Source organism: Trichechus manatus, unplaced genomic scaffold, assembly GCF_000243295.1.
Source record: "Trichechus manatus latirostris isolate Lorelei unplaced genomic scaffold, TriManLat1.0 scaffold00026, whole genome shotgun sequence".
NCBI lineage: Eukaryota > Metazoa > Chordata > Mammalia > Sirenia > Trichechidae > Trichechus > Trichechus manatus.
This window is the reverse complement of record NW_004443962.1, coordinates 19,396,483-19,410,086: the sequence shown is the minus strand read 5'-3', so window position 1 is coordinate 19,410,086 and position 13,604 is coordinate 19,396,483. Positions and strand designations below refer to the sequence as shown.

Below are 13,604 nucleotides of genomic sequence, written 5' to 3'. Positions count from 1 at the left end.
CTGAATTGTAACTGTTACTTCCCTAATAAACCCCATAATTGTGAGTATGGTTGTTGAGTTCTGTGTGGCCATTGTAACAAATTACCGAACCCAGCAGAGAAGAACAGAGTGCTGTGTGTGGGACGGCTGGTGTCAGAATTAGTAAAGATGGTGGAGAGAGGAGGTTTGTCTGACCTCTCCCTCATGGGAGTCAGCCTTGCACTGTTGTTCTTGGTTCTCCTTCCCCCTTGTGGGGTTGGAGGAGGTCAGACACCACCCCCAAGCCATTTTTACATCTAGGATCACCAAAGGATTGGCAAATCAGGTTTATCTGAGTTTTCCTGCAATATCTGTTGCATGGAGGTTAGACTTCCATGTCTATAACTTTCAGGTGTAAGTATTAAGATGGTTGTGTTCCAATGCAATTTCCCAAATAGTGAGGTGCATTCTGACAAAGAAGAGACAATGAAGGTAAATGTGAAGGCATCATAACCCACAATCCAGTAAGCTGAGAAGAGCATAACCGCAGCACCCCTGGGTGATCAGCCAGAGAGCACCACGTATGTAAGAGGTCTAATTCCTACACTAATCTTTATTTTTAATTGCACTGAATATAAACATAACAATTAATGAGAAGCTCATTTATTACATTTATAGAGAATCTTTCCTCTAAAGAGGTTACTTAGTCTAGTTATACAAAAGGTAACGAACGACCTTTTGTCCAATCTATTCTTACATTTTATACATTTTCTACTAGCCTAACCTTCCCTTGCACCTGCCCAATCTATTCTGCTCCTACCATACAATTTCAAGAGATCCGCATATATAACTTAACATTCCTTACAGCCGGGCGCTGGGTCTGTGACTGCTGATTATGCAGATAGCTGCCAGGCCACTCTGCCATGAGCAGAAACTGAAAGTCATATGCTTATATAATTATTAAAGAGGACTTTTATTATAGAGAAGCATAAAGCTATTTCAAAAGCCCATCTCTTCAAAAAGAACAAAGCAATTGCCCCATTCCGGGTTATGTCCACCAAAAATGCAAAGTGAGACTTCTTAAAAAAGTGGACCTTTAGAGGTGAATACTAAAAAACATCCCCTTAGTAGTGATGATGCCACTTACTTAGGGTCTCTTCAGGAAGACAGGGTGGGAATCATTATAAAACCACTCAACCATTCATAAACTGAAAACAAAAATGACAATTTATTGGCCATAAAATGGCAGGGGTGGGGGACAGATTTCTGAAAAAATGTATTCCTGTGACTGAACACACACAACTGGAAACAGGCCATTTTACCTCCTGTGCCTTTAAGGGGGGTTGTGGGTCTCTACTTGAGTGGTGCCTGTCAGGAAGGCATCCAAGTGGCTCATCTCCATAAAAATAGTAGATTTGATTTTGTGTTAAGGTAGACCTTTTAAACAGCCTCTTCAAATGCTCTGTTGATTATTAGCCATACAGTTGGACAGCTATTCTTTTCTGGCAGGGGTCTCCAAGGCTGGGGAGTCAATACACGTGCCTTCCCTGCTGAGGTGGGGGCTGACTGGCATCCTCCCTCAGTGTCTCTGTCCCGCTGTTCTCATTTCCCTCAATTCACTCTGTGATCAGCAGACAAAATATACACTAGAGAAGAAAGAGCTGAAGAAGTTGCTAGGATTTCTAAGAAAGAAGAACCCAAATCTTGCCTGCTTCAGGCAAGAGAACATTCTACTGTTAGTGAAAAGAGATGGTTAAATTGCAACCCATCAAATTTCAAATACAGTCCTAAAGTGTGCCTAAAGTGATACACAGAAAACAAAATTCCTCCTGTCTTGAGCTATAAATTTTGCAGGCTGATTCTATGTTCTCAATCTCATTCCTGACTCTTCCTCAGCCCCAGAAAGGATTAGCATCTAATGTTGAACAGAGTATACAATAAAGAACAGATATTAATATATACTTGTAAAATTATGAATCCAGAGCAAGAAGAGGGCAAGTCTTAGCTCAGCAGATGAGTCCTGTTGACAGGAATGGAGTCATGTTTCTCACTCATCTGTGCAAGGCAATGACAGTTTTCTCTATTATAGCTTCAGATGAAGTTTTGGTGGTATACAAAATTTGTGGTTAATGCTGCACATTAGCATTATTTTTGTTTTGTTTTGTTTTTTCTCCTCTCTGCGACCACAAAAAGATCTAAGTATAGACACAGGCAAAAGAGCATGCACGTTTAGTCATTGGCAGTTATATATGTTATTATATTCTATTGTACATGCATTAGAAAGAAAATTCCAAATCCTTTGTTGGAGGCCTTGTTACAAATTGACATATACTTATGCTTTCCTTTCTGTTAACACCCTTGGGGTGCTAACTTAAAGGTTGGAGGTTTGAGTCCACCCAGAGGCACCTCGGAAGAAAGCCCTAATGGTCTATTTCCAAAAGATCAGCCATTGAAAACCCTACAGGGCACAGGTTCTACTCTGACACACATGGGGTCACCATGAGTCAGAAATGACTCCATGGTAAGTGTTTCTTCTTCTTCTTTTTTGCTTTTTCTTTTTTCTTAATTTCTCAATCCTTGTGCCCATTTTTCCCTTTTTAAATTTTGGGGCCTGTCTTATATCACCAGATGATTCCTGATAGTTGGAGCCCTGCAGCAGTCCTTTGTCCGTCCAGGTTGCTTACTTCAACACAATACTCCCAAGGAGCCTTATTCCTACCAAGGATGATGATTGATAAGGCTTAAAAAAATGATGGCATTTGTAAATATGACATAATATCTGGAGGCTGCATTTATAGCTGGTCAAGTGATCTTTTGCTCATAATTGCAAAGTAAATAAATATGCATATTTTCCTTTCTAAAGTATAACTAAAGGCCTCAGAGGTCTTGGGTTTTCCTTCAACTGTCATATTCAACTGCATTAATGCTGTTCATTAGTTGTTTGTTTTTTTTTTTTCTTTTTCCCTCAGTCCCAACAAGAACCACCTTAAAAGCTTCTATGGTGTATAACAGATCCTGAGAGCCCACCCAGAAAGAAAAGAGTCAAATGTTCGTGACCTGAACTGAAGTTCAAATTGGGAAAGGTCTGTGACTGAGATAAAGTTTGGTTAAGCCCATTGAATTTAGGAGTTATTCCTGGACCAATGGATCCAAGGAATACTCCACTTTAAGGATTTCCTTGAAGAGCATTATTTTCTTGGATATTTGGAACTCGGGGTTATTTGCTCTGAGGATGACCTATAGCTTGGCAAAGTCTTCCATATTTATCATAGGTTGGACCCAGATCTCCAAGATAAGACTAGTCTCTGGTAAATTCTCATCTTCCTTGGTCCTTTCTTTAAGGTTCAGATTCCTGACTTATTCTTATCAGACAAAATGGTCACAGTTACACAGGGGTTGAGAGAATACGGTGGTGCAGTTATTAGATGTTGCCCTAATATGAGTCTCCCTTAGAAGCCTTGGAAGCCTGTATGCCGTATCTAGTACAGTTCACGGGAAAGCTGACATAATAGTGCTGTAATGACTCAGCTTATACATGGACCATTTCATTGGCATGGTAGGGATGATGGCTCCCAACCCACTAGTATTTCCTTTTTATTTAGCTTAATCTCTATCACACTAGGTTCATACACGGGCTATAGAGACTTCACCTAGAAAGCCCTAACAGGCTTAGAAACACATATTTCTACCAAAAAATAGCAATGACAATTTAGGCCCCAAATATCCTAACCTAAGCAAAAAGAAAAACCTATAATATAATGAAAAATATGTATTGTCTGTGCATCATCACCTTATATCCTACAAAACCTACTAAATCAAGATTGTACAATGATGTCATTTACCTCAGTTTTTGTAATAGTATTTTTTGAGAGTTCCTATTTTTGTATCTAGATGAAAAAATGGTATCACATAAATGAGGAAGACAAGCAGCAAAAAGGTACAGGGGGCAAATGCCAGATGTCCAGACACTGCCTACAAAGTGTTGCCAGTAGTGAAGGGATCTGACATGCTGATACTCACTCATTCCGGCTCGTTACCGAGACACTAAGCGCGTGATGGCTGCCAGGCACCGTGTTTAAGTGTGGTCGCTGAGGCCCCAACTATTGACATAGTGCCAGATTCTGAGAAACTATTGATGTACACAGCCGGCCACAGCTCCAGACACCTCTCAGACAGAGTCTTTAAATGTCACAGATAAATGAATTTTCATGAAACTAGGAGAGAGGAAGCTCAAGAAGAGAGAAAGAACACAAAACGAGAGGCAGGGGAAGAAAAAAGAAAGGAAATCACTTCCCTAACACTGATACAAAACGTGGCATCTCATCTCTAAAGTGCAATCGATAACTCCTTACAAAAGATGTGAGACCAAGCTTCTTCAACGCACCCTGTGTTAACAAACCATGCAAGCACCTTTAAATAATTTATTTGTGTGGTATTAAGAAAGTTAGGGAAGATACATGTTACACAATAGCTTCAACAAACTATATCTGAACAAAATATGATTCAAATACATGTTATTGTTAGTTGCCATCGAGCTGACTCCAACTCATGGCAACCCCACGTGTGCAGAGTAGAACTGCTCCATAGGGTTTTCAAGGCTGTGACCTTTTGGAAGAAGATCACCAGGCCTGTCTTCCAAGGTGCCACTGGGTAGGTTTGAACCACCAACCTTTTGACTACTAGTCAAGCGCTTAATTGTTTGTGCCATCTGGGGCTTTCTGGTTCAAATATAAATATTACAAAATTCAGTCATTAAAAAAAAAAAACAGCGATGTACACACACACACACTTTAATGGAAAATAAAGTAAGGGAGCCATGAGCACAAATAACAAACACGGGAAAACCTCCTAAGCAGTTCTCCAGGTATCTCAGAGGGTAAAAGTCAAGGTGCCATGATAGCTGTGTTTCTCCAAGGCACAGACTCACCCTCTGACAGCTTCCTTTACAGGGGCCCACTGAAAGCAGTGACACCTAGTGGATTTATTACAAGATACTTGAGGAATGCCTTCCTCCTTCACCTCTGTCTTCCTGCCTTTCCACAGTAAACAGCTGCCAGGGAAATATATGAGGTAAGTCCAGAAGTTGATAGATGATAACAGAAATGAGCTGTGGCTATAACTAGAACAACCAAGTATTCCTTAGAAAGCATGAGTAACTCAGTATATTTTAAATATAAATTAAGCTTTTTACTTTGAAAGTCTTCCATCTGCTGAGGGCACCTTCTCTTGACCTTGATGCACTGTCATTCAAAGCAGCCCCATTTCCAAGGTTAAAATATGGCTTGCTTGCACATTTACTTTCCTGTATTAGTTGTGCAATTGCCATGTTCTACAAGGAGCAATCACACCAATGCCTACAAACAAAATTCTCCCTCCTATTCAAAAGCACATGGGGTAAATATGTTTTTCTATAACCTACAGCAATATGGTTTTGCAAAGCCTCAATTGGCCTTTTAACTAGGATCACAATAAGCCTTGGCATAAATTATTTTTCAGCAGTTGACTCTCTCTGTCTTGGTGACCTGGGGCATTAGCAGCTACTTGGAGAATAAAGTTACATAGATCAAATATTCTAAAGGGACTTTGTTTTTGCATCAACTTTTCAGCGATTTCTTGGTACTTTTCTTTATATGTTAGGAGAAAGGATTTAGATTTCCTGACATGGGAATAAATAATTATTTTTCCTGCTTTTAAACGCTTTTATTTGGAAGAGGAAATCGGCTTTAACTCAAATGGAAATTGCAGTAAAATCTCAGACACTGTAATCAGTGACTGCGTTAAAACTCTCAAGAAGTATGCCAGCCCCCACGTGAGGCCACAATTCAGCCAGGATCACAAAGACATTATCCACTTTGCCTGTGGGTATTCTGATGCTTTATACTCTAAAAAAGTTTATATTTAGGGCAATGTCTTAGTCACCTAGTGCTGCCATAACAGAAATACCACAAGTGGATGGTTTTAACAAAGAGAAGTTTAGTTCCTCACAGTCAAAGTAGGCTAAAAGTCCAAATTCAGGGTGTCAGCTCCAGGGGAAGGCTCTCTCTCTGTCGGCCTTCTCATCAGTGTTCCCCTGGACTAGGAGCTTCTCGGCGCAGGGACCCTGGTCCAGAGAACGTGCTCTGCTCCTGGCACTGCTTTCTTGATGATATGAGGTCCCCCTGTCTCACTACTCACTTCTGTCTTTTATATCTCAAGAGATTGCCTCAGGACACAATGCAGTCTTGTAGATCAGGTCCTGCCTTACTAACACAACTGCCACCTATCCTCCCTCATTAATATCATAGAGGCAGGTTTACAACATACAAGAAAATCACACAGTACCAGGAATCATGGCCTAGCCAAATTGATACACACATTTTTTGGGGGACATAATTCAAACCATGACAGGCAATATTCACACATATGGTGATTTTCTCCTGTGACCATACAATAAACAGAGAGGTTCTAGTTTACTTTAAGCTTAGATCTAAGAAACACTTTTAAAAAAAAAAGGTTGTTATTTTTTTCTCTTTATAAAATTCATAGTGTTCAGCAAATACTCATTAAATAAACTGTAGTATATTCATACAAGGAATACTGTAAAGCTGTTAAAAAATAATAAGGTTGATGTATATGTGCTATATGGCAGAATATGAAAGATATTGTATGTGGTACAATCTCTTTTGTATGAATAAAATGAGGACATATATGTAAATATATTGGTATATACATAAACATTTTTTTTCTGGGAGGATATATAAGATACTTTCGAGTAAGAGAAGGAGGATTGTATATTTTTTAATTATATATTTTCTATTCTGTTTGAATTTCCCAACCGTATGTTTAAAAACAATGTCAATACGGATCATCTGAGTGGTGACATTATAGGAAATTTTACTTTCTTCTTTAGTTTTCTCTGTATTAGAAAAGTTTATATATTTTTTAAAAGAAACATCCTCCAAATCAATTATATAAAGTAATTCACATTAATTGTTAAAACTTGAAAGTACTAAAAATGCATAAATAAAGCACAAAAAAAATCCAACAGTAACCACTGCTGAATTTTTGGTGGGCCGTGTCCAGTTTGCAAAATGTCTTTTCCCCTCTGCTTTGGGAGTAAGAAAGTTTCTTTTTGTTCCCTTGAGCGGCGGAGGGGGACCCAAAACATCCCTATGTTGTGCTGTTCTGCTTGGTACGACACCCTCTGCTGCCACGCTAGTTTTGATCACTTGGATTTTTCTGGGGAAGGCCGGGCTATATGTGATGCTTCTCAGAATTACATGGGTTCTTCCTCAATCAGCTATTGTCCTCTGAGAAGCACAAGCCCTATGCCACCTCACATTATACGCCACACATGCAGTTGGTGGCAGAAGTGGCCTGAGGCCTCATGATTGTTATATTGTTTGCACTGAATTAGTTTCTTCAGGACTCAGAGATACTCTGCTATTCTGAACACACAGAGATGCTTCCCTGCAAGTTACTCAGACTTAGAACTTCAAAAGCTAAGGGAGCTGAATGAAAAGCACCGAGCTGGGATATGCTTGGAAACTGACCTAATGACTACAGCACCATTTAATACTTTATTTCTGAAGATCATTTTCTGAGGAAGGGTATAAACCCTCTCTTTCATGTAAAATACCTGAGTGTTGCTGCTCATCCTTTAAATACCTTCTCTCAGCACATTTAAGTGTTTTCCCACCTTTGTTGTTATAGAAGATAATAATGATAATCATTTTTTATTATGGGTAACTCTCATTGATTGCTTTTTATGGGCTGGGCAGTTAACTGACATTATTTTCATCTAATCTCCCAAATACCTCTAATATTATTATTACTATTGTTATTATTATCATTTTATTTCCACTTTATAGATAAGAAAACCTAGGCTTAGAGATGTCAAAAAAACTTGCCTAATAAATCTAATAAGATATAGATGACGGACTCAAATCTACAGCAGGCTAATTTCAAAGCCTCCTTAAGATAATTTTCCAGATTAGCTTCACAAGACTCCTCAGTCAGCTATCCAAACCATGTCCATGGTTTTCTTATTTTTCTATTACTGTGTGTATGTGTGTGTGTGTGTGTGTGTGTGTGTGTAAGAGAGAGTTAAAGAGCATAGGGTTTCAAATAAAATGTTATGAAATTTCTCTAGGACTCAATTTTCCTCACCTCTAAAATGGATAGCAACCACCTCAGAGGTTTATTGTGAGGACCAAATGAGATAATATAAGTGAAAGCACTTAGTATACCTAAAATAAAACATTATCATTATTGCTATACAAGCTTCCCTCCTTTGCATAATGGATGTGTTCTGGAGAAGGTGATTATGAAAATGTATAGGCTTAACTTCCATTATCAAATCACAGAGCAATTACGTTATAAAATGGTAGGAAAAGATTCCTAACAGATTGAGACGAAAATCTGATGGAAGGCAGCCGTTCAGGTGGAGGCTGGGCCCATGGCTGTTATATTAGGAGGGCTCTGGGTTGGCAGCACTTTCTAGATTCTATGATATCCCTCTCCTCAGCCTTCTTGAGTCTGGCAATCCCCGAATCTAATCCAGAGTTCCCAGAAGATGATCCCCTTCTTTTCTTTTTGTCTGGTTATGAAGTCTAATGGAATTTAGATGCAACAGAACACCCAGCCTGAATGTCCTATTCCATACATGATATATGATAGTTAGAAAATTCCTTTGAGATTTTCAACTAGGTAAAGTAACTAGTGCTCTACTTAATCTGTAAGTTTGCTTACAAGCTTCAGTCGCATGTATAGTTGGCCCTCCGTATCCATGGGTTCCACATTCACGGATTTAACCAACCACGGATTGAAAATATTCATTGGGAAAAAAGTTCCAAAAAGCAAAACTTGAATTTGCCGCACACGGAGCACTATGCTGCATCCACATGAATGAAGCGATGTGTAGCGTCCCTGCTGTAGGCTCTGCCACCTCGCACATCCTCAGTCTCTCCCGAGGTGCTTGAGCATCCTGAGCCTCGCGACTCGGCCTTCGTTGCTTGTGTCTGTGCACCCTTTGTCTCCATGAAAAAATGGCTCCTGAACCGCAATGAAGTGGTCAAAGCAATCCCTCAAAGGCTAACAGGGAGCGTAAAGTGCTATTTACATAGCACTTTACCACTATTTACATAGCATTTACATTGTATTAGGTATTATAAGTAATATAATCTAGAGATGATTTAAAGTATATGGGAGGATGTGCGTAGGTCATATGCAAACACTACGCCATTTTATATAACGGAATCGAGCATCCGCAGATTTCGGTATCTGCTGGGGGTCCTGGAACCAATCCCCCGCGGATATGGAGGGATGACTTAATAATACTTGCATTAGATTCATCATATTCATTACATTGAAAAGCTTCTGAGCCAGGAACCATGTCTTCTACTTTCTTGGAAACCTTACACTTAACTAAAAACCAAAACTGAAACCTGTTGCCATTAAGTCATTCTGACTCATAGCGACCCAGTAGGACAGAGTAGAACTGCCCCATAGGGTTTCCACGGAGCGCCTGGTGGATTCCAACTGCCAACCTTTGGTTAGCGGCCATAGCACTTAACCACTACGCTACCAGGATACTAGAGAGTGCTCTAAATAAAGTGAAACTTTAAATAGTACTGACTTCACCTTCAACTCAAAACTAAACCTGACTCTGGGCTTCAAGTGCTATTTTCTCCCTCTCATCTCATCAGATGTGAGTGTGTCATGTTACTGACTCAGGCCAGCTAGACGCTCCCGCAACTCTCTTCATTCCAACTACCAGCGGCATCTTCCTGCTTGCCTTTTCTTGAGGTACCAAGGCTTGTTCTTAAATTAATGCCTGAATTTTTTCCTCTCAGGACATCCTTTTACTTGTGGAAAATATTCTGAAAGAATGGAATTTTAAAAATAAGCCATCTGCTGCCCAGACTTTGGGAAAAGCAGTGATGTTTCAAAACACCAGATTCAACTAATCAGGGATACAAAGCCTTACTAAATTTATTAGCTTTCTTAACTTTAGAGCTCAGGTAGGAAACAAGATCCAGCGTCACAATGCCAACAGGTTTCAGTGAGAGAGGTCACTATAGTCTACACTCTTATGAGTACTTGGGCACCTCTGCTCAGAGGTATTCTGTATAAATTCTACTAAGAGAACTTGTTCCCGTTTATTTCACACACATCAGCATTCTGAGAGCCACCAGACAGCCTCACTGGCCCTAGACTAATTCAAAGAAAAGGTATTAATATTTTATTTAGTATTTTGGAGACTATAGGATCTATTCAAAACTACCTTCCTTTTACTGCTTGCTCCTATACCCATATATGTCCTTTACCCCCACCCCCATCTCAGAATACCATTCATTCATTTATTCATTATACAATAAATATCACAGACCTTCAAGAAGAGAATACACCCATTGCCATTGAATCAATTCTGACTCATAGCGACACTATAGGGCAGAGTAGAACTGCCCCATAGGGTCCAAGGAGCGGCTGGTGAATTTGAACTGCCCTCCTCTTGGTTAGCAGCCAAGTTCTTAACCACTTTAGAAATTACAGAAGGGAGATCCTTTAAATTAGGTATTGAAGGATAAGATCTCATTCTCCCATTTTATACAGATGGAAATCATGGCAACAAGAGATTCTCTGGGATACAACAAATGAGATGCAGGATTCAGGGCATCTGACTCCAAGGGGTAGGGTCTATGCACTATTTTATACTATTTTATACCATTGATTGTACTTTACAATGAGGTTTTAGTGCTGAATTGAACTGGATACTGAAATTTGAACCAATAAATTCTGTCATTATCTTATGTCCCCTCTGATGGCATATGGCCTTCCCATGGAAACAAATAAATAGCAACATAGAAAGAGGAAAGGTAAACACCTCAAAGGACTCAGCAGGTTTTTCTTAATTTTAATTTTTAAATACAGATTATCTATTTCATTGTAATTGTTTCGAATCCTATTGGACTGAAAGGAATGAGATTTTGTATGCTATGCAAATAACAACAGGTCAGCCACAGCCCCACAAAGCTCTGGAGACACTATAGCTTCCCTTTCCTAACATTTCTTTTTATCCTAAAAATATCTTCTAGATTAAAAATCTCATTCAATGGATCATATATTTAATATAAAAGTTCAAATGATCAGAGTACTAAAAGAAACCATTGGTAAATCCTTTTATAATCTTGGTATGGGAAGGACTTTCTACTTTTGACATAATATCTAGAAGTCAGAAAAGATTATAAATATGATTATAAGAAAATAAACTTCCGTTTGGCAAAAATTACCATAATTAAAAAAGACAAACTTGGAAGAAAATATTTGAAACTCATCCACAGCTCTACATTATCTCTTTAATGTATTAATAGTAAGAAATCAACAAGAAAAAGACCAACAATAAAAAAAACTCCACAAAGGACAGAAACAGATACCATATAGAAAAATAAATATTAATACCATTAGACATATCAAAAGATGCTCAGCATCACTTATACTAAGAAACATGCAAATCAAAACTACACTGATGTACCATTTTTTGCCTATATAACTGGCAAAAATCCAAAAGTCTATAAACCAGTAATTTGGTGAGGTTGGAGATAAAACAGGCAATTTCATATATTGCCAATAGGGCTGTTAAATAATACAGCTCCTCTTGAGATCAACTTGGCAACATTTCTCAAAATTCAAGATGTATATTACACTGACCAACAATTTCACTTCTGAAAACTTAGCCTGCAGATAAACCTGCACACCTACAAAATAGTTTATGGAAAAGGGCAACCACTGGAGCATTGTTTGAAATGCAAAAAATACTTATCAGTGTGAAACTGGTAGAATACACTATGATATATTTACATAATGGAATACTGAGCAGCTGAAAAAAGATTAAGGTGGCTCTCTATGTATGGATACGGAAAGATCACCAAGACATATAGGAGAAGGAAAGGTTGAGAAATGCATTGAAAATGCACTGAAAAAGGCAAGATTGAGAAGAGTTTATGAAGCGGTCTAACTTTTGTGTGAGAAGATGGATGAAAGAATGTATGTTTTTTATATAAAACGACCACTAGAAGATTACACAAGAAGCTAATAAAAGTTATTCCAACGGGAACGGAAGGGGAAAGAACGGAATGGATTGAAGGGAATAAGTCTTCGCCATGAAGTCATTTTTACATAGTTTTAATTTTTGAACCCTAGAAATGTATTACCTACTTAATTGAAACAAATACAGTAAAAAACTAACTCAAGAATAATCTCATATGAAAGTGAAGAATGAAGGTGGTACAGCAATGATAAAATAATTGCTGAGCTCCCCATCTCTTAGACACTGGTACAGCCAAAATGTTGAGCAAATATGGTAAAAACAGTATTTGGCATTCTTGGGAATCTACCATCTTGAAACATAAGATGCTTCAATTTCTTCCATCCCTAGCTCTGGAGCACTCTTATGATATTATTACCTTCTTTTTGAGTCCAGTAGAGTTACAATAAAATGTAAAATGACATTTAAATGTTGCAACAATAAACTGGTTGGGACAAAAAAAAACTCAAAAGCAGACTCATTGCTGTCAAATCGACTCTGACTTTGTAGAGACCCTACAGGACAGCATAGAACTGCCCCATAGGGTTTCCAAGGAGCGGCTGGTGAATTTGAACTGCCGAACTTTTTGGTTAGCAGGTGAGCTCTTAACCACTGCGCCACCAGGGCGCCAGTTGGGACAAATCCCCTTTAAAAGCCTAGGATGATTCCCCGTAAGTTCTGCTTTCCATGTGTTGAGTGGAGGTCTGAATGTCCACTTGTTGCTATATAAGAAGAAAACACTTTCCTTGAGAAATCTACATGTATGAGATTATGTAAAATAATGAGTAGAATATATTCATTCATTAGATAATACTTATTAAGCATCTAAAATGCTCATATGACATACTGAGTATGTATAAGATTCTTAACATGAGACAGAACATAGCAATAGACTGAGGATGCAACATCTATGAAAGGTAAGATCTATATAAGATTATGTAACATAATATATGTCTTCTTCTTGCTCTTTCCTAATGCTACAAAAATTAATGATGATATCTGTTGAATACTTGGGGGTTCCTGAAGGAGAAGCCTACATAAACAGTGCATTTTAGTTAATAATAAATTTAGCAGCAATGGCCTAATTTTTGTAAAATAAGCAATGCATTAATTCACTGGTCAGAAATAATAGCTGTTTCCCTGAAGGTTATAAGGAGAATACAATCTGCAACAACCTAGAAGTCACAGAAAAGAGCAGACGTAAAAGTTCCAATATTTGATTTCCCATTTTCTTTGCACCATTTCTTTTTTGGTAAACAGATAATCAGTGAGCTACCCATTGTGTATAGGAATTTCTTCTTCTGGGTTCTATATTTTAGGCAATGATGTTAAAATATGAAGGTACGTAGGGAGAAAGTTTCCACTTATTCATTCACTCATTCATTCATAATATATTAATTAAGTACCCGATTGTTCTGGGTATTTTGCTGCCATTAGATACAGAGATAAAAGACACAGTTATTTGTCCTCAAATATTTCACAGTCTTAGTGGTGCAGTAGTTAAGAGCTCAGGCTGCTAACCAAAAGGTTGGCAGTTTGAATCCACCAGCTGCTCCCTGGAAACCCTGTGGGGCAGTTCTGC

General features: G+C 38.4%; 1 protein-coding gene across 12 annotated transcripts in view; it reads right to left on the bottom strand.

Annotated features, from left to right (window-relative positions):
• Positions 1-13,604, bottom strand: part of ZBTB20 (zinc finger and BTB domain containing 20) — a 920,614-nt gene that overhangs the window by 280,357 nt on the left and 626,653 nt on the right. The window lies entirely within an intron of this gene.